Source organism: Zalophus californianus, chromosome 10 (assembly GCF_009762305.2).
Source record: "Zalophus californianus isolate mZalCal1 chromosome 10, mZalCal1.pri.v2, whole genome shotgun sequence".
Lineage (NCBI taxonomy): Eukaryota > Metazoa > Chordata > Mammalia > Carnivora > Otariidae > Zalophus > Zalophus californianus.
The window spans coordinates 72654014-72679227 of NC_045604.1; the positions used below are offsets into that span (position 1 = coordinate 72654014).

At 42.6% G+C, this 25214-nt stretch overlaps 1 protein-coding gene and 1 long non-coding RNA gene across 2 annotated transcripts in view; both read right to left on the reverse strand.

The window, feature by feature from the left end:
- Window positions 1–25214, reverse strand: part of ADCY9 (adenylate cyclase 9) — a 115811-nt gene that overhangs the window by 49454 nt on the left and 41143 nt on the right. The gene's annotated exons all lie outside the window — the stretch shown is intronic.
- On the reverse strand, window positions 1886–24170 carry LOC113932238. Its single transcript, XR_003522995.1, has 4 exons — window positions 23949–24170; window positions 14328–14336; window positions 6825–6829; window positions 1886–1895 (listed from the first exon to the last, which is right to left on the reverse strand). It is a non-coding gene; the product is annotated as an uncharacterized LOC113932238 (long non-coding RNA).

Genomic DNA, 25214 nt, shown 5'->3' on the forward strand with positions numbered 1-25214 from the left:
GGCGTTGGTGCATTTGGTTTGGTGGGAATGGGGATAGAAAAGTAAGACTCTTGAGGTATAGCTGAGGCTGACAGGATGTCACGTCAAGTGATGTGTGGTTCAGACTGGCACAGATGCTCTCACGGGTAATTATCTAGAATCTTCAAGATGATAGTGCTACCAGCCAGACAAACAATAGTGGCAGCTAGCTCTTTCAGAACAGCACTGAGAAGGCAAAGAAATAGCAAAGACACAACTAAGGCACTTAAATATCTGTTGAATAAACACAAAATGGATGGATAGATGAATGAGTTGATTCACCAAGAAATCAACTCACAAATTAAAGCCTGTTATGAAAGCAGAACAAGAAGAGACAGGAGAATAAAGTGGGGTGATGTGCTCCAGACACCCAGAGAAGGAGGGTATAAAGAACTCTTCCAACAAAATGACACCCCATTTTTTAAAAAGGCAAAGAATCTAAATAGACATTTCCCCAAAGAAGATATGCAAATGGCCAACAAGCACCTGAAAAGCTGCTCAGCATCATTAGCCATCAGGGAAACACAAATCAAAACCACAATGAGATGCCGGTTCATACCTACCATGATGGCCACAATGAAAAAGAAGAAAACAGGTGTTGATAGGGATGAACAGAAATTGCCATCTTCATACACTGCTGGTAGGAATGTAAAATGAAAACACTCTGGCAACTCTTCAAAATGCTAAACACAGAGCTTCCACATGTGTTACCAGCAATTCTCCTCCTAGGTATAAAATTAAAACATACGTCCACACACAAACCTGTATGTGAGTGTTTACAGCGGCGTTATTCATAACTGCCAGAAAGTGAGAACCACCCAAAGTTCTATCAACTGAATGGTGTATCCATACAATGAAATAGCATTCGGTGATAAAAAGGAGTGAGGTTTTGATTCATGCTACAATGTGGATGAACCTGGAAAACATCACACCCTGCATGATTCCATCTTTACGAAAGGTCCTGAAGAAAACCCAGGAGGAGACCTGGTCTGCAGGACTCCAACAGCTCTTACAAAGCTCTAGTGGTTAAGGCAGCGGATATCGACATAAGGGCAGACAAACGGATGAAACAACAAAAAGTTGAGAAACAGACTCTCACACATATGGACATAATTTATGACAAAAGAGACACTACAGAGCATGGGAAAAGGACGGCCTTTTCAAAAATAGTGCTTGGTTCAGGGTGGACATCTTTTGCTTCCTTTGCAGCCACGTCCCCCCAAGACCCTGGGCTAGTAAATACACACATGAAAAAAAATACTAACATCACTAGCCATTTAGGAAATGCACATTTAAAATAGGAAATAAACATCACCATACGTCTGTTAGTATGACTAAAATGAAAGTCCTGAGAATATCAAGTACTGATGAGGACAACGAACAAGAATGCTCATATACTGCTGGCAGCAATACAAAAAAGTATAGCCACTTTGGAAAAATCTGCAGCAGTTACTTATAAAGCTAAACATACACTGATAATATGCCCCAGCAACTCCAAACCTAGATATTTTACCCTAGAGAAATTAAACATTATGTTCATACATAATGTTGTGCACAAATTCTTAGAGCAACTCTTTTCATAATTGCCAAAATCTGGAAACAGCATAAACGTCCTTTGGCGGGGGCATCTACAGGATGGAATACCATTCAGCATTCAAGGAATGAACAGATACATGCAACAACCAGGATGAAGCTCAATATTTCAATTACACTAAGTGAAGGAAACGAGTCTTAAAAGTTTATACACTCTAGGGGCATCTGGTGGCTCAGTCGGTTAAGCATCAAGACTTGATTTCGGCTCAGATCATGATCTTAGGGTCATGGGATAGAGCCCTGCATCGGGCTCCGTGCTCAGCAGGGAGTCTGCTTGAGATTCTCTCTCTCTCTGCCTCTGCTCTCCCCCCACTTGCACGTGCACACACTCTCTTTCTCTCTCAAAATAAATAAATAAAATCTTAAAAAAATTTTATATACTCTACGGTTCTATTTTAATGACCTGCTCCTAAAGGCAAAACTATAGGGACAGATAACAGATTATTTGTTGCTGAGGGGAGAGAGAGGGTTGGAGGTGGGTCTCTAAAGGGTCCACACAAGAAAAAGACTGGGGGTGGAACTGTTCTGTATCCTGATTATACTGGATGCTACAAAATCTACACGTGTTAAAATTCATAGAACTGTACACCAAAAGAAGTCAATGCACAATGATTTAAAAAATAAAATTATACAAAAAGGAATTACCATACAACCTTGCAATTCTAATCCAAGTCTCTACTCATGAGAAATTAAGACATCTATCCACACCAAGACTTGTACACAAATGTCTAGAGCAGCTTTACTTATGACAGGCAAGATGTAGAAATAACCCAAATGTGCATCAGCTGGTGAATGGACAATGGTACATCCATACAATGAAATCTGACTCATCACTAAAAAGGACTAAATACTGATCCACACTACAATATGGATGAACCTCAAATAATATGCTAAGTGAAAGAAGCCAGATGCAAAAGACCACATAGTGCATAATTTCAATTATGTGAAATGTCTAGAAAAAGCAAGTCTATAAGGACAGAAAGTAGATTCCCAGTTGCTGGGTCTGGAAGCACAGTAGGCCTGTTGGTGATGGAAATGTTCTAAAACCAGATCACGGTGATGCTCATACAATTCTGTAAATTTTTTAAAAGTAAGTGAGCTATACACTTTCAAGAGGTTATTTTATGGCATGTAAATTATACCTTAATAAAACTTTAAAAATAGTGCTCAATTAGATATGCATATTTTTAATGAAAACTTGACCTGACCTCATAGAATACACAAAAAATTTAATTCTATGTGGATCATACACATAAATCCAAAAAGAAAAACAATAACGGGGCGCCTGGGTGGCTCAGATGGTTAAGCGTCTGCCTTCGGCTCAGGTCATGATCCCAGGGTCCCGGGTTCGAGTTCCGCATCGGGCTCCCTGCTCCTTGGGAGCCTGCTTCTCCCTCTGCCTCTCTCTCTCTCTGTGTCTCTCATGAATAAATAAATAAAATCTTTAAATAAAAGAAAAAGATAAACAATAACACATTTAGGCAACAATACAGAAGAGTAATTTCATGACCTCAGAGGTAGAGGAAAATTTCCTAAATAGGACACAGAAAGCATTAACCTAACAAAGGGAAAGACTAGTAAACGTCATACACGGTAGGTAGAACCACATGAAATTGCCAATATCTGATCATTCTGATCTACACAAATGGCAATTTCATACTCAAAAGGCAAGACCAGGGTGGGTGAAGTTATTTGCCTCACATCCAACTGGGAGAGGACTGGTAACCTGAAACTAAGGAACACCTGACACTCAACAAGAACACAAAACACAAAAGACCATCCAATGGAAAAAGAATAAACCCAAATGGCCAACGGAAGTAAGAAAAGGCACTGAATCAGGGCAAATGCAAATCAAATGAGGGAATCACAAATTAAAGCTACCAAAAGAAACCACACGCACCAGAGCGGCTGAAACCAGGCAGGCTGACAGGTCAGAATGCCGAGCAGCAAAAGCTGGTCAGAGGAGGAACTGCAAACACAGTCTGTAAAGCAGTTTGCTATTATCTATGAGAGTGGAAGACATTCATACTCCGGGACCCAACAATTCCATCCCTGGACGTTTATTTACCCAACAGAAACGCACGCAAGTGTACAACAGGGTACAGGACATCCAGCTGTGTCTGAATTCTGTTGAAGCCAAGATGGACAAGCCACACATCCGTCAACGGGAGGATGGATAGACAGACTGAGATACACTAACACAGCAATGAAAATGAACTGACTGCAACTATGGACAACAGGGATTAATCTCCCAAGTTTAACAGTGAGTAACAGGAGCAGCCCCCAAAGAATACATATTGCAGATTCCACTTATGTGAAATCCAAGCACTGGAAAAACTGATTAATGGGGCCACAATGTGGTTACGTGCAGGAGCTGGTGGTGCGTAGTCTTGAGAGGCACACAGAAGGGCTTCTGAGATCCTGTCTCAGAAGGATTTTTTCATCTAGGTGCTGGTTATGTGGCTGTGTTCATTTTGTGATAATTCTTCAAACGTACACTTATAATTAATACATTTTTATTTATGCATATTATACTTCAATGCAAAAATTTATTTTAAAAAGCTTCCAAACTCTTCAAAAATGTCAGTATCATTAAAGACAAAAAAGGCTGGGAGTAGTTCTAGATCAAAGGAGATGACACAGATGTGTGATAACTAAATGCAACAAGTGATCTCTGATTGGATCCTGGATGCAAAAAAAGAAAAGCTCTAAAGGATACTACTGGACAACTGGGGACGTGTGAATATGAACTGAATATTTGATAAGAGTATTTTGTTAACGTTAAATTTCTTGAGTGTGACCATTTGTTTTGTCTACATAGGAGAACATCTTTGTTCTGAAGAGATACATGTTGAAGAATTTAAGGATGCAGGGCTTGATGCTTGCAACTTACTAATAGCTCAGGAAAGAGAAAGGAAGCACACATGCACACACACAAAGGACATATATATATATATGCATATAACTGTAAAAGATTTACATGTGTATATATATATTTATACACACATACATTGAGAGAGAGAGAGAAAGCAAATTTGGCAAAATGCTAACAATTAGTGAATCTAGGTGAAGGGCATATTAGTGTTCATTATACCACGTAACTTTTCTGCAAGTCTGAAATTCTTCAAAACAAAAAGTCGGGAAAGCAGCAAAAGCAAAAGCAAACCCCAAATCTGGCAAAAGCAAACAACCGAAGTCAAGTGTTTAAGGATGCACACTTGGGTAAGAAAACCATAAAGAGAGGGAAGTGACCCCAAGTAAGGGCAAGACCACGGTTGCCTTTGGCAGGGAGGGGACAGGAAGGGACATCTGGGTGGCTGACAGTGTTTTCTTTTTCAGTCTGGCTAGTTAAGACACAAGGGTGTTCACTTTAGAATAATCAGGCTGTACATTAGCTTTATGCAGTCTCCTGTATCTTCTCACATTTTACTACTTTTATGAAACTGTGGTTTTACTAAGGACGACACTGAGCAAGGCAGAGCTGCGTGTGCCATGTGTGAGGGGCAGTCACAGTCAGATGCGGAGGACGAGGGCGGCTCAGCCGCTCAGCTCCGGGCTGCCATGGGTCTTGCCAGCCGCGCGGTGTAGCTTCCGGCACCGTTACACAATCATAACAGCTCAGCTGCCTCTTACCTGCCAAATGTTCTCACAATTTGGTTGCTAGGAAAACACACCTAACTTATACTGCAGATTGATTTATGAAAGGTGTGGCAAGATGGTCATTTTTTTGTGAAACAAAGTTGTTTTCCAGGAAGTTGTTTTCCCATAAATCACATATAAACACCAAACAAAAAATATTTAAAACTCCCATAGTTTTGGTCCTTAATTCTTTTCTCGTGCTATTGCTACAAAGATAACGGAAACAAAATATTTACTGTTTACAGCTGCTTGGAATTTGGTTCCAAACGCGTTGGTGTGTAGACTCACTTATTGCAGAACTAAATACGCAAGACTCCACATTGAGGACAAATTTTTCCGTTTACAGGATGGAGAAACCCTTGACAGTCTCTTGCTGAGGTCATTCTTGACAAGCTGACAGCAGCGTCTGTGCTGTATGTCAGCTCAAGAACTCCAGAACCACACTGCCTGCGCTCAGACCCCAGTTCTGCTACATGGAGCCCGTGTGACTCATGCAAATCCCTTCCCCTCTTCGTGGCTCTGGTTCTTAATCTGAAAGGACAGGAAAACGTCACCTACAGTACAGGGTTGTCACAAGGACTTCCTGCTGAGTGTTCAGCAGGTGCTTAGAACAGCGACTGGCACAAAGTGTGGTATCAATGCTTCTTCAAAGCCAGGATTGAAGTAAATGAAGGAAACATGCAGGCTCAACACCATGAGAACCCCCAGAGAATGTGGTTGAAGGGATCACAGGCAGCTTGCAAAGAAGGGACTTCAGAGAACAGCGCTGCCCTAGAATTTAAGAGCACGGACCCTGGTCTCAAGCGGTCTGGCTTTTGGCAGCAATTTTACTACCTCGAAACCAGCTACTGTTTAACCCTCTCTGTGCCCGTTTGCTCATTTGTAAAGCTGGAGCAGTGGAAGGTCCCAGTTCACAGGGTTGTTGGGAGAATTAAATAATGATATGAAAAACGCTTGGAACAGTCCCTGGCACACAGTAGGCACTCAATAAGTGTTTGCTGCTGCTATTACACCAGTGTGTTTGTGTTGTACTGCCCTATAAAATAAACAGTGCCATGTATCTGGATTCTGGCCAAAAAACTGTACTGTCGACCGGTCAACAGCTTGGATGAAGACACAGGAAAGCTGTTCATCACACATGCAGATGGGAGGAACAAACAAAGGCTCGTGGGTGCTGGAGGAGCTGTAGGCCTCACAGCAGCCCCAAGCCCAGCAGGTAAGCCCGTGGGCTCCAGCTGCCTCTGTGCTGAGTTTCTGAGTGTGAACAGATATGGCTGTTGCCTCACTTCTGCTTTCTAGAGCCTGTGAACACTGCCTCCTGTGGCCCAAGCTACACGCAGATTTCCAGCCACGCTGACTCAGTATGAATCCACTGCAGTCCACCCCTTGCCAGCCTGGGATCCAGACACACACCTCTTTAACCATACTTCACTTCCAAATAAAGTCAGTGGTAAAATCAGACTTCCACCTAACATAATGCCCTTATCCCTCTCACAGCCAAAAACATGCTAGCTCTCTCTCCAAAAGAGGATCCCAAGTACCTTTATAGTTCATTTCTCTTCTAGAGGAGTTACTGCTGCTCTGATCAATATCCCCTGGGATGAAGAGTGCGATCATGTTCTGACCCAGGCGAGAGTGCTGGTGGGACCCCGAGGGATAAGAGTGAAGGAACACAGCCAGCCCTGTCAGGCACAGATGAAAGACGCTTTCACCAGCATACCACCCGCCAGCAAACAGTGGATTTGTTACAGCAAGAAACCACATCTGGCTCAGCAGCTGCAACCGGAGCCACCACCGGGCTGAGCTTACAGTAGCCCACCTCCATCCTCCAAGACCCACCTGCCTTCTGCACAGGCCAAGCAGGTGGGCTAGAGATGTGGCAGGAATCACCACTCTTACATCTTTCAAGTCCTGATGGTGGCACTAATCTCTGCCAACCCTGCCAGGAATGTGATACTGCTTCCGGTGCACTATTTTGATGAGTAGAGTAGTTCTAGTGGCTTCCACTTGGCCTTTCACACCATAATAGCTCTCACTCCAGGGAACTGATGTCAGAATTCTGCCAATGTACGTGTGTATATTTCAGTTAAACATTACAGAACTGGAGGGGGGAAAAAAACCACAGAATTATACCTTAATAATTACTTAACATACAATATGCAGTAATGTGTGGTGTTAAGGGTGCCCGGGTGGCTCAGTCGGTTAAGCGTCTGCCTTCAGCTCAGGTCATGATCCCAGGGTCCCAGGATGGAGCCCCATGTTGGGCTCCCTGTTCAGTCGGGAGCCTGCTTCTCCCTCTCCCTCTGCTGCTCTCTGTCAAATAAATAAAATCTTTTAAAAAATGTGTGGTATTAAATATTATGTATTAATTATTCTGAAATTGATGAGTACATTGATAGAGGTGTAATGGACATGTTGAGTGATTACACACACTCACTCAAAAGTTAGCCACACTCATGCATTACAGACAAACCCATGAAACACATGTACATACGTTTTCAGGTTACCCTGCAAGCCTGTGTACGTGCTAAGTCAGTCACACACACACAGGGAAAGAAAAGAATTCTGAGCAGCTTCCCTGTCACACGGAACCCTCATTTCCCCCTTCCTCCCCCGGAGGACATTCCCATCTCCTGGCTCTCTTTTGATTTCATTTCATGACTGTAATTGCCAGGTCTCCTAATTCCCCAGTTTGGGCCTTAAAAATTCCAAGGGACCCCAGGCCACCTTGTCCATATCAAACACAAAGTCTGGTCCTCTCCAGCTTCTTTAAGATCTCACAGACATGGGGGCGCCTGGGTGGCTCAGTCAGTTAAGCGTCTGCCTTCGGCTCAGGTCATGACCCCAGGGTCCTGGGTTCGAGCCCCACATCGGGCTCCCTGCTCAGTCTCCCTCTGCTTGCCGCTCTTTCTCTCTGTCAAATAAATAGATAAAATCTTTAAAAAAAAATATCTCGCAGACATGCCACACTCCCTCACAAGTCCTAGGCATTGTAACTGCACAACCCTGACAGCATGCAGGCTGTACGGCACCATTTGTGTAGGATGAACAGAACCACTGCGTCCTAGCCCCACAAACCCGCTTTTCCCCTCTTTCCCTAGGGGTCGCCATTCTCCAGTCATCCCAACCAGAGGGCTCCATGTAACTGTTCTCTTTCTAAGCCCTGTCCAGTCCTCCTGCTGAGCCCACCTTCTCTCCACTCCCTCTGTCTCAACCTCGGGCACCAGCCAACAGCTTCCTAACTAGTACACCATCTCCCAGTTTCTCCTCTTCCAGTTCATGGCCTACACTGTCACCCGACAGACCATGCTCTAAAACCTCTGAGAGCGGTCCTCTTACAAAAAACAGTAAGAGCAACAACTACTATAACACTTAGAGAACAACTTACTGTGTGTCAAACACCGTGCTGAGTGCTTGACATGCATGATTATCACACTGAGCCCACACAGTCCTATGAAGTAGGTGCTGTTACAAATAATGGATAACAGAATAAAGTATAAACTCCAGTGTGTCGTGGAAAGCTGTTCACCACCTGGCCCCAGGCTACCATTCCACGCCCAGCTCCCATGCCCACAGTCGCCACCTCTTCCCTGTGCACTTACAGCACTACTTCCCAAGCGCCCCATGCTCTGTCACAGCACCACAGCCCTAGTGTGGGCTCCCTGCTTGCCTTTTTTAGGGGTTCCACTAATGTTCCAATTCTTATCTTTTTAAGTGTTCCAATTACACTTAAAAATTGCTTTGAGGGACGTCTGGCTGGCTCCGTCAGTGGGACAATGCAACTCTCGATCTCGGGGTTGTAAATTCAAGTTCCACGTTGGGTATAGAGATTAAAAATAAAATCTCAAAAAATTGCTTTGACTGCAAGATTTCACACTTGAAAGTGGAAATTCTACTTTTACTAAAAGAATAAAACTGAGCTTACCATGTCTTTTCACACAAGTAACTCCAATGATGGCTTTAATCTAGTCTAACATTTTCTCTTCCATGGACATAACATTTTACTAATAATTACACAGTCACCCTGATGCTCCAGGATAGAAATCAGAGCCCCTGAGTCTGAAAGTGTCTGAAGAATCTAGACTTTAGGACACAAAGCTATACAAATCAGCTCAAACTACTGTGGTTTTTGTGTCGCTGTTAAGGTTTTTTTTCCCCCTTTCTTTTTGCATTTGTATTTAATCGAGAAAGCTTCTGTAGGAGCAGGGAAGCTGCAAAGTAATACTCTATGGAACTCTTCTTCACTTGGTATCACTACTTTCACAACAATTAGTGAAGGAGTTGAGGACTATCGTATCTCCTGGCTTCTTCTTACTTAAAAAGGGATTGCTCCTTAAAATGACACTCAATTAAACAAACATTTATGGAGTGTCTACTAAGTGTAAGATGCTGATTCCAGGTTACATAAAGTATTACAAGTCTTTTTACCTATTGACTGAATTGCCTTTGATTATTGTGCTTGTGAGGTACTTCGCATTTCCATTACATCATTCAATTTTCCAGTAAGACCAGTGAAATGAGTCTGCCTCCCATGACAATGGTCACACAAAGTGGCAGGAGACGGGCTTTACCACAAGGTTCTGGTTTTATGCTGGAGGTAAGTAACCATCCAAAACTTCAGGATGGAAACGATCCGACAAGGAATGCCTGGGTGGCTCAGTGGGTTAAGTGTCTGCCTTCAGCTCAGGTCATGATCCTGGGGTCCTGGGATGGAGACCCGCGTCAGGCTCCCTGCTCAGTGGGGAACTTGCTCCTCTCTTTCCCTCTGCCCCTCCCGCCTGCTTTCTCTCCTTCTGCCACTCCCCCACTCGCTCTCTTTCTCAAATGAATTAAAAAAAAAAAATCACTCAAGATAAAGGCAGAAAAACAAAGCCCAGAGAGGAAAGTCATATATGGAGCGTTAAAGACCAGCAGTGTTGAAAGACTTCCTACAGAACAGTAAGTTCTAGAACAAAGTTAAGTTTGGGTAGGAGCTTACTCTCAGAATGGGAACTGCTCCCCCCTCATAATTCTGTTTCTGCCCTTATTTTTTCCTTCTAAAAGGTTAGACTCTTCTAAGTTTTCAGATTTATTGTCAAACTCAAGGAACATTTGATCGCAACAGTGTGCAACTCTGAAATGACAAAGTAGTAGCAAATTCCATCTTTGCTTACTATCATTTTGCTGGTGGGCTACTACCAAAACAAGAAAATGATGTGTAAAGAAAAAGTGAGTGTTGTTCATGAATCTAAAAGTTTTTGTTTTTATTTATCTGAATTTTTTTTTTATTTTTTTAAGTAGTCTCCACATGCAGAGCAGAGCCCAAAGCCGGGCCTGAACTCACAACCCTGAGATCACAACCTGAGCTGAAACCAAGAGTTGGATGCTTAACCAACTGAGCCACCCAGGCGACCCTGAACTCATTTTTTTAAAAAGGAGAAAAAATATGACTCCCTCCCTCCCTTATTGTTTGATTAGAGTTTATGAACTGAATTCTTAGCATACTTCCCCTATTTCTTTCTTTCTTCAAAACCCATTTTTATACCAGCACCTTAATCTGGCTGATTCTGTTTTGATTTAATTTTAGATAAATTCCCAGAGGACCTGCATTGCATTCAACTGTTGTATGAACTGAATTTTCTAGTTACCAGGATCTGTAAATACTAATTACCTGAAAGAGAGGAGATAAACATACAGTGTTTTTAGAGTATAATAATACCTGACCTCTCCCCTCCCCCAAACTTGGAAAAATGGACCAGACCAGTGGCAAGACGAGAGCCATGTGATCCCATGCTGTAGTTAATGCCTGCTTCTTCTGGGCTTTCTGGACACAATATAATTTGGGCAAATTGTTTTAGACATATCTAGTTTGGGTCTGAGAACTTACAAAGTATCTGACTTCAGCAAGTTACTTAACTTCTCTGGGCTTCATTTCTCCCTTTTGTAAAACAGGATGAAGAAACTGCATCCCACAGGGTTGCTTTGAGAATCACAGAATTTCTTACATATAAACATAAAGCATCATTATAAGAAGAGATGTATACCAATAGAACAAACTCAAAAGAAGATTCCTTTATTTTCTAATAATTTTGGAATCTTTTATTCTTTGCTTAGACTCAGTGCATTGCAAGAATGAGCACATTAAGTTCAAATAACAATGTCACTAAATACTTTGTGACCTCGGGCAGGGCACTTCAGTTCCACGGACCTCCATTTCTCCCTTTTTAAAAAATGAGGTAGTTTAACTACAATCATCTAAACTACAAAAATGCATTTACTAATCCAAAATGTAGGATTTATAAAATAAAATTCTATGATTTGATCAAGGAGTCATTTTTGTCCAAGACGTTAAGAAATGCCTGTCAAAGGGGATCCAAGAAAGAGTCCCTAAGGAGTTAAGACTTACACCTTAAGAGACTTGTCTCATCATAAACCTATGGAATCACAGAGTGTAAAAAGTAGCCACTGGTAACAGCACAGGGCAACATCAGCAAACATAACTGCATTTAACCTGCAAACAAAGGGATACAGCTTTGTCTCTGGATATTCATAAATCCCAATTTAGAAGCCTGTTCTATTTTAAGAGAAACACAGCAGGAGAGTATCACTTTTGAACCTTCATACAATTAAATGATGTCTCCAGAGTGAAAGCCTGCATGTAAATCCTACCAATTTTCCAGGACCTAGCTCAGAGGCCACTCTAGCACTCTGGACAGGCGGATGAACTCTCTCCACCCCACTTTTGCTGCCGCCAGAATAATAAATCTTTCCCCAGACAAACATTCCACTTCCCAGCATTACAGTGATGGGCCCCTGGCTCCCCTAGCTGATTATAAATTCTGAGACTGTGCTGGCTCTGCATTTCATGGAGCAAGCATGCAATAAATATTTGTTAAAATAAACTCATATAAATTAATATAATCTTCTTAATTTATGAGTTTAAGTACAAATTACAAATGTGTTGTAAGTGACTCTTCGGATAAAGTCCTGAATTGAATCCCAGTTCTGTTTTTAGATCCTTTGATGATATTTGAGGGGATCTGAGGACGAAAATAAGACCAAAATAAAGTGGTTCCCGAGGGGAAAAAAGTGAAACCTAGGTACGAATAAGTAGTTTGAACTGTTTTATTAAGGAAGAGCCAACAATTTTGCTTCCCAATTTTCTTGGTTCATTCAAGAGCATAAAAAAATCTCAAGGAATAACCAGCTTTGAAAATCTTTATGAATTTACAGTTCATGTTAATGATGAAAGTGAGCCTAACCTTGAAGTCACTGTCCATGGTCACCTAAGTAGTAAGTGGGCGGGCTTAGTTTGAACAACACATGCATTTTCTCATCTTTGCCAAACTTACATTAATCAATGTACTTTGTGCAGATTCATCTGTGAGCACAGCTACAATTCTTACTAGCTTTGTAAATAAGGAAAAAATTGTATTGGCCAGCAAAGTTTGTTGCTTGTGCGTGTGTGCCCTACGTTGGTGTTTTGAGCACTAATGATACTAGTGAAGAAACCAATAATGTTTCCACTCATCCAGAAGGAATCATTAATTCTAAATGAGGCTAGTAGCTACTTCCAAGGCAAGGCAAATGTGCATACTTCATGGAAGGGCACAGAGGCTCTTCTACTGACCTTTCATTGACATCTATTAGTGTGTCTGTCCAGTAGAGCTCTAAAGAAAATAAGATTCTCCAGAAATTCTAGGCTGGTCATCAATGTATGTCTTCTTAAACCAAGATTTCTGACAGGTCTCCCTTATCAAGGTAACATTTCTCTCCAGGTAAGCACCAGAGGATTTATGTATCTGTTATAAAGTCATTAGGTAAAAAAATTCTGTTCTTGGTTGGGGGGGGAATTGGATTGACAAAGAAGATTCCTTTGCAACCAATCCCTTTGTGTGTGGAGCCTGAGACATGTACTGGTGTTCATTCCAAATGGAAAGCAACATGACGTGGAGGCCTAAAATGAGTCTTTAAAACTTTGCCTGCAAGTAGTCATAAAGCTGCTTTTGGTTGAAGCGTTTCCCTACAACAGTTCTACCCCCTCCAACACACACTTTTAAAAAAAAATAGAATTTTGGACACCTTCCATTCCTTGCTTCCAATTCTGCACACACAGCAGGCTCGAGGCCTGGCACAGGTTTTCCTGAACAATAAGGTGGGAGTTGGGTCCAAGGTTACCCCACAGATCTTGCTTACAGTGTCTGAAAACTACAGAGTATATTCTAAGAATACAAGAGAAAAAGATCTTTGTTTTGGGGATGGAACATCCCCTCAAATATTTGCTGCTATTGTTTAAAGTGCAGATATCCCCCTAACCTTTCTTACTCAGGAGCAATGAGGCTTCTTGGCGACACTGGCTCTCAAGCTGGTTTCTGTTCTCGCTGGGGCCCCACCCTGACCCACTTGGACTTGTAATGCCATCCTCCCCTCAGCCCCACGAAAGGACCCAGGTCTCCAGTGTGCTCATCCTGGATGGAAACAGGTCTGAGGCTGGGAAGGGCGCCAAACAGAGATCTTTCATGGTTTCTGTTCCCCGTTATTTTGCAGGGAAAAGGAAATACTCAACAATCAGAAATAGGCAGATGTGAAAGAGATCTAATTAATCATAAAGACCATTTTAAAGTTGTATTTGCCATTTAAAAAGGAGATAACACTAATAACATTGAAATGAAGTCTCTGTTAAAAGAAAACGACTACGTGTTGCCCAAATCTCGATTATTTCTTTGTCACTGATAAACCATCCTCAGCTTGTTATACACACAATTACTTCTTTATTTGTCACTGATAAACCATCCTCAGCTCGTTATACACACAGACCATGAAACAGAGCAGGCTAGTCCCTTGTCATGCTTCTCCCTTCTGTGGTTTATGTAACTTCTCTTTGTTCATCAAATGGCGGTACAAGGTCAAGATGGAGTTTAGTATGAAAATGGATCAATTAAAACCTACCCAAGAAGAACATGTTACAACTCTGCTGTTTTCCAAAGGTCATGGGTGAGGTGGAAAGAAACATGGGCACACCCTCAAGAACCACTTAGACTAGCACCTCATTCTCCCCGCAGAGGGAGACCCACACAGGAAACAGAGAACATGGCCACGTCCACCTCCTTACCTTCCTAAGGGTTACCCATTTCTGCCCTTTCTAGATGAAGTGGAAATTCCTCGAAGTTAGGAACATGTGTCATTATTCGCCACTCTGTTTTCCACAGAGCTTGACACAGGGTCTTGCACCAGGTGAGAGTTCAGTAACGTTGGGAAGTGTTTCATTCCCAGTGTTACTGAGTGTTTCCACTGACGACCCTCTAGCAGGGCTGCTCCAGTTCCCAGACCACTCATAACCCTGGGGTTCCCCAGGAGTCACCTGGGCAGGGCCTCACTGGAGAAAACCCAACAACAACCCCATCATATGAAATCGCTGGGCGTGCCTGGGTGGCTCAGTCGGTTAAGCGTCTGCCTTAGCTCAAGTTAGATCCCAGGATCCTGGGATCGAGCCCCACATCAGGCTCCTTGCTCAGCAGGAGGCCTGCTTCTCCCTCTCCCTCTGCTGCTCTCCCTGCTTGTACTCTCTCTCTCTATGTCAAATAAATAAAATCTTAAAAAAAAAAAAAAAGAAAGAAAGAAAAAGAAATCTCTGGTCTCCAGATCATGACTTGAACTTCACACAAGTGTCCAGAAAGACCCTGGGACCATCAGGACTTAAGGTGACCAAGGGTCCTGTACTAGTCACGACTCGAATAAGGAAGGAGTAACCCCAGATCAGAAAGTTTTTCAATACAGGGAAGCAGGGGGCTTCAGAGACCCTCACATGTGCCACCTGCCATGTGTCTGCTTCAGAGGCCACAAACAACAGAGCAACATCTCCCCTGACTCCCAGCTGAGCAGAACCTAACCTGGGGTCACACAGGGAAGGGGCCAGGGAAATACAGCTCCAGGCTTTCTCTGAGATGAAGGAACACGTCGGGGGGAGGCAGTGGCACCCCAATGATGCTGGACACACTCCCCACAGTGTTCCTGACCCCATCAGACCCACAGATATGGGCTAACAAGACACTGGACACTTTCTGCCAAATTGCCCTCAAACTCAGTCACTGAAATGTCAACTTAAATCTCTGCAGTCAACTCTCTAGGCTGCTTCTAATCCAATCTGGGTGCACATAGATTTGTCTTCAGACCCTCTGGTGAGCTCACCTCACACTTCCAATCCAGCTCTTCCAAAAGCACTTTTGCCTTGATGGGCCCAACACGAACAGAGTTAGCTGATTCTTCCAAGTGTCAACACCTTCTGACTTGGCTTGGAAATCAATATTGAGAAGGAAGGCCTTTTTCTCCGCTTATGTTGGATATGTTGTTCCCCTGCGGATATTGCTATAAAGAACTACCCCTGGACTAACAGAATGCCTTTTTAAGGCAAACACGGAGATTTAAAAGTACATGTAGTGCTTGCTGACACAGGCTCAAGGGAGTCTGCCCACCCCTGGGGGCACAGCTAGGGGGAGGGGATGTTCCTGGGGCCAGAGGTAAGCACCAAGGCCTCGAGGGCCTGTGTAGGAGAAGGCTGGTTACACTCAAGGGGGCTCATCAAATAAAAGAAGATCTCACAGATGACGGAAGCCACCTGTTACTCTCATCGTTGGGAGAAGAGAGGTATGAGCAGGGAAAGGGGAAAAGCTAATGGGAACCAGGGGATCTGAACTGTAATTGGACACGCCACAGCTCTTACAGCTAGGTGGGAGGACAGAGAACGATACATGTATGTGTGCGCCCATGTGTATATGCACATACTTGTGTGTGGAGGGGAGCATGTACATATAGTTTCCTAACAATGCCCACTGAGAAGGCTTAGTAGCTGTAATGCCCCCAGGGCAGCAGACACATCTAGTGTTCCCATCTGGGTTTCTAAAAACCATTCCTCACTAAAACAAACTGGGACTTATTGGAGAAATGGCTGATTCCAGGACTGGGACAAGGAAGGTTCAAGATAAAACTGCACGTGTTGGGCCAAAAAAGTAAGCAAGTGCTCAAAGAATGATGCACATGTGTCAAAAGTGCACAAGAGCCAGATTGAAGGGCTCCCACAGGCCAAATATGGGATAATCTGAGCATCAAAGTGGTTAATGATAGTAATGGATTAAAACCCAATGAATAAGAGAGGAACCTGTGAGTCTGCAGCTAGGAAAGAAGGGAGGGCAGGACAGGAGGAAGGAGGAAAGAAAGCTCTGCCTTGCGGTGGGTTACCAACTAATAAGTGTAAAATAAATGATGCAATCAGTAAACCACCATTTGGCAGCCGTCATGCTAATTGATTCGGGTAGGACTCACCACAGGGTGCTAAAACTAGTGGGTTTAATGAGAGACAGGATGTTTACATAGTCTCAAAATACTTCCCCACAAAATACTTACTTAATAGTTGCAAAATGATTGTTCATTAATTTTGCCATGAAGAAACCTGGCAGACACCTATTCAACCCATGATAAAAATTAGCATCTCTGGAAATGGGACAAATCAAAACTGTGAGCCTGCCTGTTAGCTGCACCTAGGACGCAGCCTCACGTTCTTGGCCCTCCTGCCAAAAACGTACAAGCAGAATCTAATCGTGGGGGAGCACCAGCTCCAGACGAGCCCAGGTGCGGGACATTCTACAAAGTAACTAGCCTCTTCTCCTCAAAAATGTCAAGGTCATGAAACACAAAGGAACTGTTCCAGACTGGAGACAATTCATGCACTGTGCAACCCTGGCTGGGCTTGTGGGCCCGTAAAGGACACTACTGGGACAAGTAGCAAAATGTAAAGGGGGCCTATGGATTAGGAGGTTTGGATGGCAGTGTTCATTTCCCGACAGTAGGCGGCAGCTCCCCAGGGAGGCATACACACAAAGTATTTAGGGACATTGTCTGCAATCTGTTCTCAAATGGTTCGAAGAAAAAACAAGTGTGAGCAAGTGTGTGAGGGTGGAGAGAGACAAGTGTGCCAGGACATTAACAATTGAGGGAACCTGGCTGAAGGGTCGGCACAGAGTTGGCAGCCAGATGCCCCAGCTACCCAGCTGTGGTTATGCCCACCAGGCACAGCTCTTCAGACAATGTACTTGGGCTAGACCACTAGACAGAAAAGCGTGTTAGGGGTGCCTTCCTCACTTTCAGCACTAAATGGCGTTGGATCATCAATGCCAAGGTAAGGAATAGGGCGCCACAGACTCCTGAGGGAAAGGCTATGTCATCTGTCTCTGAATCCCACCGCCATGTCATATTTAGTGCCTTAAAAATGTTCAAATAATGAGCACGCAACAAATACATGTTGAATGCAAGCTACTTATTGTAGATTGAATAGTGTCTCCCCCAAAATTCCTGTTCACCCAGAACCTCAGAATGTGGCTTTATTAGGAAATAGGTCTTTACAGATGTAATTAGTTAAGGATCAACATGAAATTGTACTGGATTAGGGTGGGCCCTAAATCCTTTACAAGAGACAGAAGGGGACACACAGAGACACTAAGAAGAAGGTGAAGTAAAAAAGGTGGATGCAGAGATTATAGTGATGAGTCTGTAAGCCAAGAAACACCAAGGGTTGCCAGCAGCCACCAGAAGCCAGGGCAGAGGCAGGGGGCGGATCCCCCCTCAGAGCCTCCAGAAGGAACCATCCCTGCCAACACCTTGATTTTCAACTTCTGGCCTCCGGAACTATGAGAGAATTAATTCCTGTTTGTTTGCAGCCACCCAGTTTGTGGGACTTTATTACAGCAGCCCTAGGAAATGAATATACTACTCAAAGAACACTTAAAGTGGCTTTCTCAACCTACACTAAAACCTCACTTAACATGTTAACTTCATTAAAGGTAAAATCATGTTAACATATTCATATTTCAGTTAAATGAATCTGACTTACAGCATCTTAAGCCACGCACTGCAGAAGTATAGTTTCTTTATAACATTAAGCTGTTCTTACTCGGCACTGGCCTGGTGGAGAAAGTCAGCAACCAGAAAGAGGGGCACGCTGTAGTTTTTTCTTAAGAGACACACTGATCTTTAAATTACTGACAACCTGCTATATGAATGGCAGAGCTTCAGATGTTCTGACATGTTACAAATAAACTACAGTAAAAATTTCTTGGAATAGAAGCTAAAAATATGGGAATGAACATATTTAAGAGGTACGTGTTTCCAGCCATGAATCATACTGCATACACAACATGATTATACATAAGTCTATCATTTAAAATGGGGCCACAGGAAATTTTGAAATGCAGTGAAGTGGGCAAGATAAATCTCTGATTAACAGTAAGGAGAAAAAAAAATACATCTGGATCACAATATTGGCAACAGTTAAATTACACGGCACTCTTCTGCAGAAAACAGTTTTTTTTTTTAATTTAGTCAGCAAAACAAAAAATATTGATGTCTGAGAAGGGAACAGCAGTTCACATTCATCAAGAGAGGACTTGCCCTTCGAAGGTTTCAGGTTCAAGCCTCGCATCTGTTTATAATGGTGAGGCACGCATCACCACAATAGTTGACTGCACTGTGCGGCTGTGAGTGTGCATCACGAAGGGCAGCCGTGGACAGCCTGCACTTTGATGTTTCCCTTTTTTTGAGATTTAAAATAACATTTAAAAAACTGCCAACCAGCAAGGTCACAAAATATTTTTGGATGGCACGGGGAATGATTGCAAAGTTGTGGTTCACTTCAGATGCGGCGGTCTGGGACTCCGCCAATAGGCTCGATTGCACAACATCCTGCCAATGCCAGCTTCAGAAAGCTCAGCAACGCCTCCTCCCCTGTAATAAAACCACATTCTAGAAGTTTGCAGAGGGTCTCCCTGATAGGGAATACCCAAGAAAACAAGGATTTCCCTGACTGCCTTATTTACAATTGTAACCACTACCACCATGCCTCTTTGCTGCCCTCACCCCATGCCACCCCAAAGCCCCTGCCCTTCCGTGAATTTTCTCGAAGCACTTACCACTGACACACTACATATTTTTCTAATATATGCGTTGATTGTCAACTCCCTCATTCTATTATATGTGGTCCAGAAAAGCAGGGCTTTGTGTCTGTTTTGTTCACTGATGGATCTACAGACCTGAGACTCGTGCCTGACACATAATATTTACAGAGTGCATACTTGTGGAATTACCTAATTTAAACAGCAGAGACAATGGCTACAGGAAACACATGGGAACACCGATGAGTAATACTAGACTCCAGAATTCGATGCTGCCCTCTCCCCCTATCATACACATTTGGGTTTTGTTCACACATTTAAGGCATGTAAAATCAGAAATGGACTTTTAAAATACTGGATTTTTTCAAACTGTGGTAGAAGGCAAAGACCAGGACCTTACGGGGCCCAACTGTGAAATAACAATATTCACTCAAACTGTGTCCCTGGAGCTCTTAGATCACAGTGTGTCCATCTGATAAACCTTCTTACTAGAGATGTTGGACATGCAAAGCCCCTGAGTTAATGAAGTGTGGCCTTAATTAAATAAGTATTTAAAGATCATCAAGTCACACAAAAGAATACAGTATTGTGTACAACTCTTTGAGGTTTTCAGTTTTTTTCAGGGTTTTACATCAGTGTATCATGAAAACCTAACTATCTTAGGTAAATAAAATCCAATGGTACGCCCACCACTCAGAAATTCTGGAAGGTCGGAAAGAGGCACAGAGCAGAGCCCCGAGGGAAGGGGGGACACAGGGCGGCGGGGGACGGGAGACCAAGTGGGGACAGGATCAAGGGCTGCCCTGGGAACTATGCAAAGACTTTCTTCTGCTCCATAAACAGACGGCCACACTCAGAAAGCTGGTTCTATTCAGAATTCACAAGAAGCCTTTAGTAATGCTTTTTGAAGGGGAACAATTCACTAGCAGAATAAAGTTGTCGTTTAAGCGTGAGTCACTCCTTATCAAAGATGCCTAAGGAACGAGAAAGCCCCTACAGCTACAATGGCCAGGACGTTTACCGAGAACCTCTGGCAAATGGTTTTGAAGCCACCTTCCTGACATCAGCAAGAAGTGTTTGAAACGCACAGTCTGGGCTCCCAGTCAGGGCTGGGGAATGTGAGAGTCTGCGGCTAAGAGGGAGCAGGTCAAGTTCCACTAGAGACTTTTTTTTTTTTTCCTTTTGGCCCCTCAGAGGTTGTCTTCAGAAAGAATCTGTGGATTCTTGAAAAATTTCCTCAACAGATCTCAAAACATTTACAGAACAACTGCTTCCTGCACAGCTGTTTTCCTACCTGCACAAAGTTCTGTGGCTACAAAGCAAAATTGAAAGGGAATTATTAGTCCTGCCACGAGTCAAAGCCAGCTCTCCCTGTAAAAAAGCAGAATTCTGACTTCAAAACTGGTCTGGGAGCACTGAGGGGCAGCACGTGACCTGCAGAGGCAGCCGGACAGACCGCTCACCTCTGCGTCAACAGCACTCAGCACCATGCTCCGTCGTGTATTTGAGGGTGACGAAGACCAGACATGGGCAGATTTCTGTGTGTGTGTTTCCAGTAGCAGCTCCCGTGGACAAGTCAGTCACACTCACCATACCCATTCCCTCCTGCTGCAATGTGTGAAGCTGCCTCACCACAGCACCCACTTCCTGCTTCAGGCCTTGGGACCTGACCAGTGCAAGCCACCGGACTCTCCTCTGAGGGTCCAGCCCGGGGCTGACGTGGCTATTCCTGCAGAGCTCTACCTAAGCACTCCGTTCTCTCAGGTAACCTGCACTGAGGAAACCCACCTTGATCTTATTCTGCTATTTTATGTCTGCAGTGAGTTTGGGCAGATAGAATAACAGTCTTTTTTTTCTAAGATTTTATTTATTTATTTGAGAGCGTGCGTGAGAGAGAGAGAGCACAAGCGGGGGGGGGGGGGCAGAGGGAGAAGCAAGCTCCCCGCTGAGCAGGAAGCCAGACAAGGGGCTCAATCCCAGGACCCCGAGATCATGACCTGAGCTGAAGGCAGACACTTAACTGACTGAGCCACCCAGGTGCCCCTATAACATTCTTTTTAAAAAACAAAACAAGACAAAAACTGATGCTTGCTTTCTCATTTCAAAGACAATACATATTTTTTGCTGGAAATATCTGAAAGAGCCAAAAGTGTAGTATAATGAAAAAATAAAGATGATCAGTACCCCAGCCAGAGAGATCAACTCCTCTTTATTTCCTTTCCACAATTTTTAATGCTAGCTCTATTGAGGTGGATTTCACATACCACACAGTGTACCCACTAAAAATGTACAATTCAGTGATTTTTGGTATATTTGAGGAGTTGTGCAACCACTGGCACAATCAATTTACAAAGTTTTTGACATCCTCAAACTACATTCTGCACCCTTTAGTGATTACTCCCAAATCTTGGCTTGTCTCCCAGCTAGCACCACCCCCATGCCCTGTTGGAAAGTCTTGACTCCGCTCAGTGGTTTATTAATACCAAAGTTTCTGTGAGCACAGAAGAGGACCCACTCAAAATTTTCTGTCCTATGTGAAATGTCACTGCTAAGGGTAATAATGTTGATGTCATCAAGACAATGAGGACAATGACAACAGAGGAAAGCATTCACTGTGTGCTCCAGAGTACCAAGCACTGTTCTGTACACATTACACAGGGTATCCCATTATATCCTTATTGCAACCCGATACAGCAAGGACGGCTACCAGCCCCACTGTAGAGATGAGAAAACTGAGGCCCACAGAAACCAAGGTCACAAAGGCTTAGAAGGAGAGCTGAAATTTGAACCCCAAGCAATGTGACACCAAGCTCAGCCCTCTTAACCCTATACTACACTGCCCCTCCCTTGAGAGAACTCTCTAAATGGAGTCGAGTCAGAGTGACATCGTGTGGGAAAATGACTGGTCAGGGACTTGTCTGGAGAGCCTGGGAAAGGATGAACTATTAGTAGGATAAAGGGCAGGGGAATGAGAACACTGTACATAGGACACTAGATGAGGATGGCCAGAACCAGGTCTACTTCAAGGGTAAGAGTCATACCAGCCTTAGTGTTCTATCCCCACCAGGAAAGGGGCCCTGGACTCCTTGCAGTCAAACTAATTATTGCTAATTAAGTTTATCTCCTTGCATCGGGGAGCTAAAAGAAACCTCGGAATTAGAAACTGTTGTGGTAAGGGGTAAGGAAATTGTGTGGGGAGAGGATACAACCAAAAATGCAATGATTAAAGTTAATGCTTTAGTCTAGAAAGCAATTCACTAACCTATTAGCAGCAGCTATCTTTAAGGGATGGGAGTAGTAAGTACTTCTCATTTCCATTTTATACATTTCATACTGGTGAATTTCTACACAAGCTTATATTACTTAGAAAGTTGAAAAAATATCTATACAAAAGAAGGTCTGGAGGGGAGGGGCAGAACTTCTGGAACAGTGTGAAGCTTGGCAAAAACTTCCCCCAAAAAAGCGATGGTAAAACTGGACAAATTTGTCAAAAACAACCATTTCAGGACTAGAAGTGAACCAGAGTCATACAACAGACTGAGGAGTATTTATTTAAGAAGAACTAGAGAGCCTCAAGCTGGAACAGTGACAGTGTGTGGCATTTTAGCCTGGGATGCTCCCACCCCTCAGCCCAGCTTATTATGGTGATAGAGCCACCAGCGCATGACAAGCTGTGAAAACTGGTGGATCCTCTGTTGGAGGGGTTGACTTGACATAAAATAAACAAGCCCAAGGGCATTGTCATAAACAACAGTGGTCGTGGACAATTATAGACCAACATCTCAGCTACCTTCAGGTTGTCATACTGATTGAGGCAAGCAAAAAACCAGCAGACAAGTAAAAAAATTGACAGGCAGATGCAAAGAATAACAGAACCATAGTGATAAGCTGCCACATGTCCCCGGTGTTCTGGAAGGGTACACATATATGGGAGAGACTGAAGACGGCCCTGGTTATCAACTCACCCTAGGTAAAATGAGGCCTAGTGCATGCACAGAGGAAGCATAAGAAGGTCTGGCAGAAAGTAAGCCAAGACAGAACTGTAAATAACCTGAGCTTCTGAATGTGTCTCTCAACCTATACAGAGATCCACTGCAGAACAATGAAGCTTTACTGGCTTAAGGTGTTTAAGCAGACCTCTAAACAATCACTAGCTAATCACTAAGCTATACTGGTCCAGGGATGATCCTTAGGATGCTGGGCTTAAATATAAAACAAGGGGGGAAAATGAGCAGGATCATCAGCACCTGCCTACTGCTGGGAAGACAGACTCTCCAGAATTAATACAGACAAGTCATAAACAAAAAGCAACAACAAACCTGGATTTTGCCAAGGGTGGTCAGAATCCACAGTTGCTACAATATATGAACTAAAATATCCAGTTTAAAAAATAAAATGTGAAAAAAAAGTGAAACATGCAAAGAAAAAAAAGTATTGGGAACTATACTCAGGAAAAAGAGCCACCAATACAAACTCTAAGGAGGCCCAGATACTGGACTTAACAAAGATTCAAAGTAGCTATTATAAATACGGTCAAGAACTGAAAGAATCCATGTTTAAAGAGTAAAAGGAAAGTATGATGACAATGACACATCAAATAGAGAATATCGAAAAAGAGATAAAAATTATAAAAAGGAATGGAAATTCTGGAGTTCAAAAGTACAATAACTAAAGAAAAATTCACTATAGGGGCTCAACAGCAGATCTGAGATGGCAGAAGAATCAGCAAACTTGAAATTATCCAACCTGATAAAAAATAAAAAATAAAGAAAAATGCACAGATCTCAGAGACATGAGGGGTACCATCAAGAATATCAATATGACTGTAAAGGAAGTCAAAAGAAGAGAAAAAGCAGAAAAGTATTTGAAAAAAACAATGGCCAAAACTTTCCAAATGTGATTTTAAAAAGTTAATCTTCACATCCAACAAGCCAGAAGTAAGTTCAACAAACTCTAAGGAAGATGAACACAGAGATCAGCTGGACTCAGTGTAGTCAAACTGTTCAAAGCCAAACACAAAGAGACAATTTTAAAAGCATCAGGAGAAAAAGGACACAACTTATAAAGGGGAACCACAAAATTAACAGCTGACTTTACATTTGAAATGACAGGAACCAGAAGGCAGTGACATGACACGTTCAAAGTGCTAAAAGAAAAAAAAAAACTGTTAACCAAGAAGTCTATATCCAACAAAACTACATTTCAAAAAGTAAGTAGAAATAAAGATATCCTTAGATAAACAGAGAACTGAGATAATCTGTGGCTAGCTGAACTGCCTTACTAGGAATACAAAAGGAAGCCCGTCAGGCTAAAGGAGAGGACACTGGGTGGTAATCTGAATCCACCAAAGAAATAAAGAGCACTAGTAACAGTAATTACATAGGAAAATATTTAAAAAAGAGAATTATAAATATTTTTCTTCTCTTTTCTACAGGTAACTGATTTAAAAGCATATAAAACAGTAACTAAAGACCTTTATTTTGGGACTCATAACATATTAAGATGTAATTATATGATAATAACACCAAAAAGAAGGGAGGTCAAAAAAAGAGACCTTTTTTTTAATCTTTTGATGCAGTGTTCTTTTTTGGCTCTTCAAAATTCTCTGATCCTGGGAATGCCAGGATGGAGTTCACTTATCTATGGTATGTGCAGAGTGGGAAGATTTCTTACATTTGATTCTCTCTGTATAAGCTACTAATCTAAAAGAAAGAAAAATTTTCCAGGCAGGTAAGGAAGATATTTATACAAAATAAATAATGTCTTTTTTTTTTTTTGAAGTCCTAAAGCTGCTAACCTTGACTTCAAAAGAGCATCAGTTATAACTCTTCAGAAGAGATCTGATAGTTGGGAGTTGCCAGAATCAAAACAGTGTATACCCAATTTTTGGAAAAGTACACTTTATCGGTTAAAATGTGGTTATAACACAAAATGTTCAAAATGGCATCTTTGTATTTAATATTACTGTGCACTGAATGAACTGAGAGATTGAGTGGAGAAAAATTTCTTTGTTTTTTAATGGAGAAAAATTTCTATATTTTATTG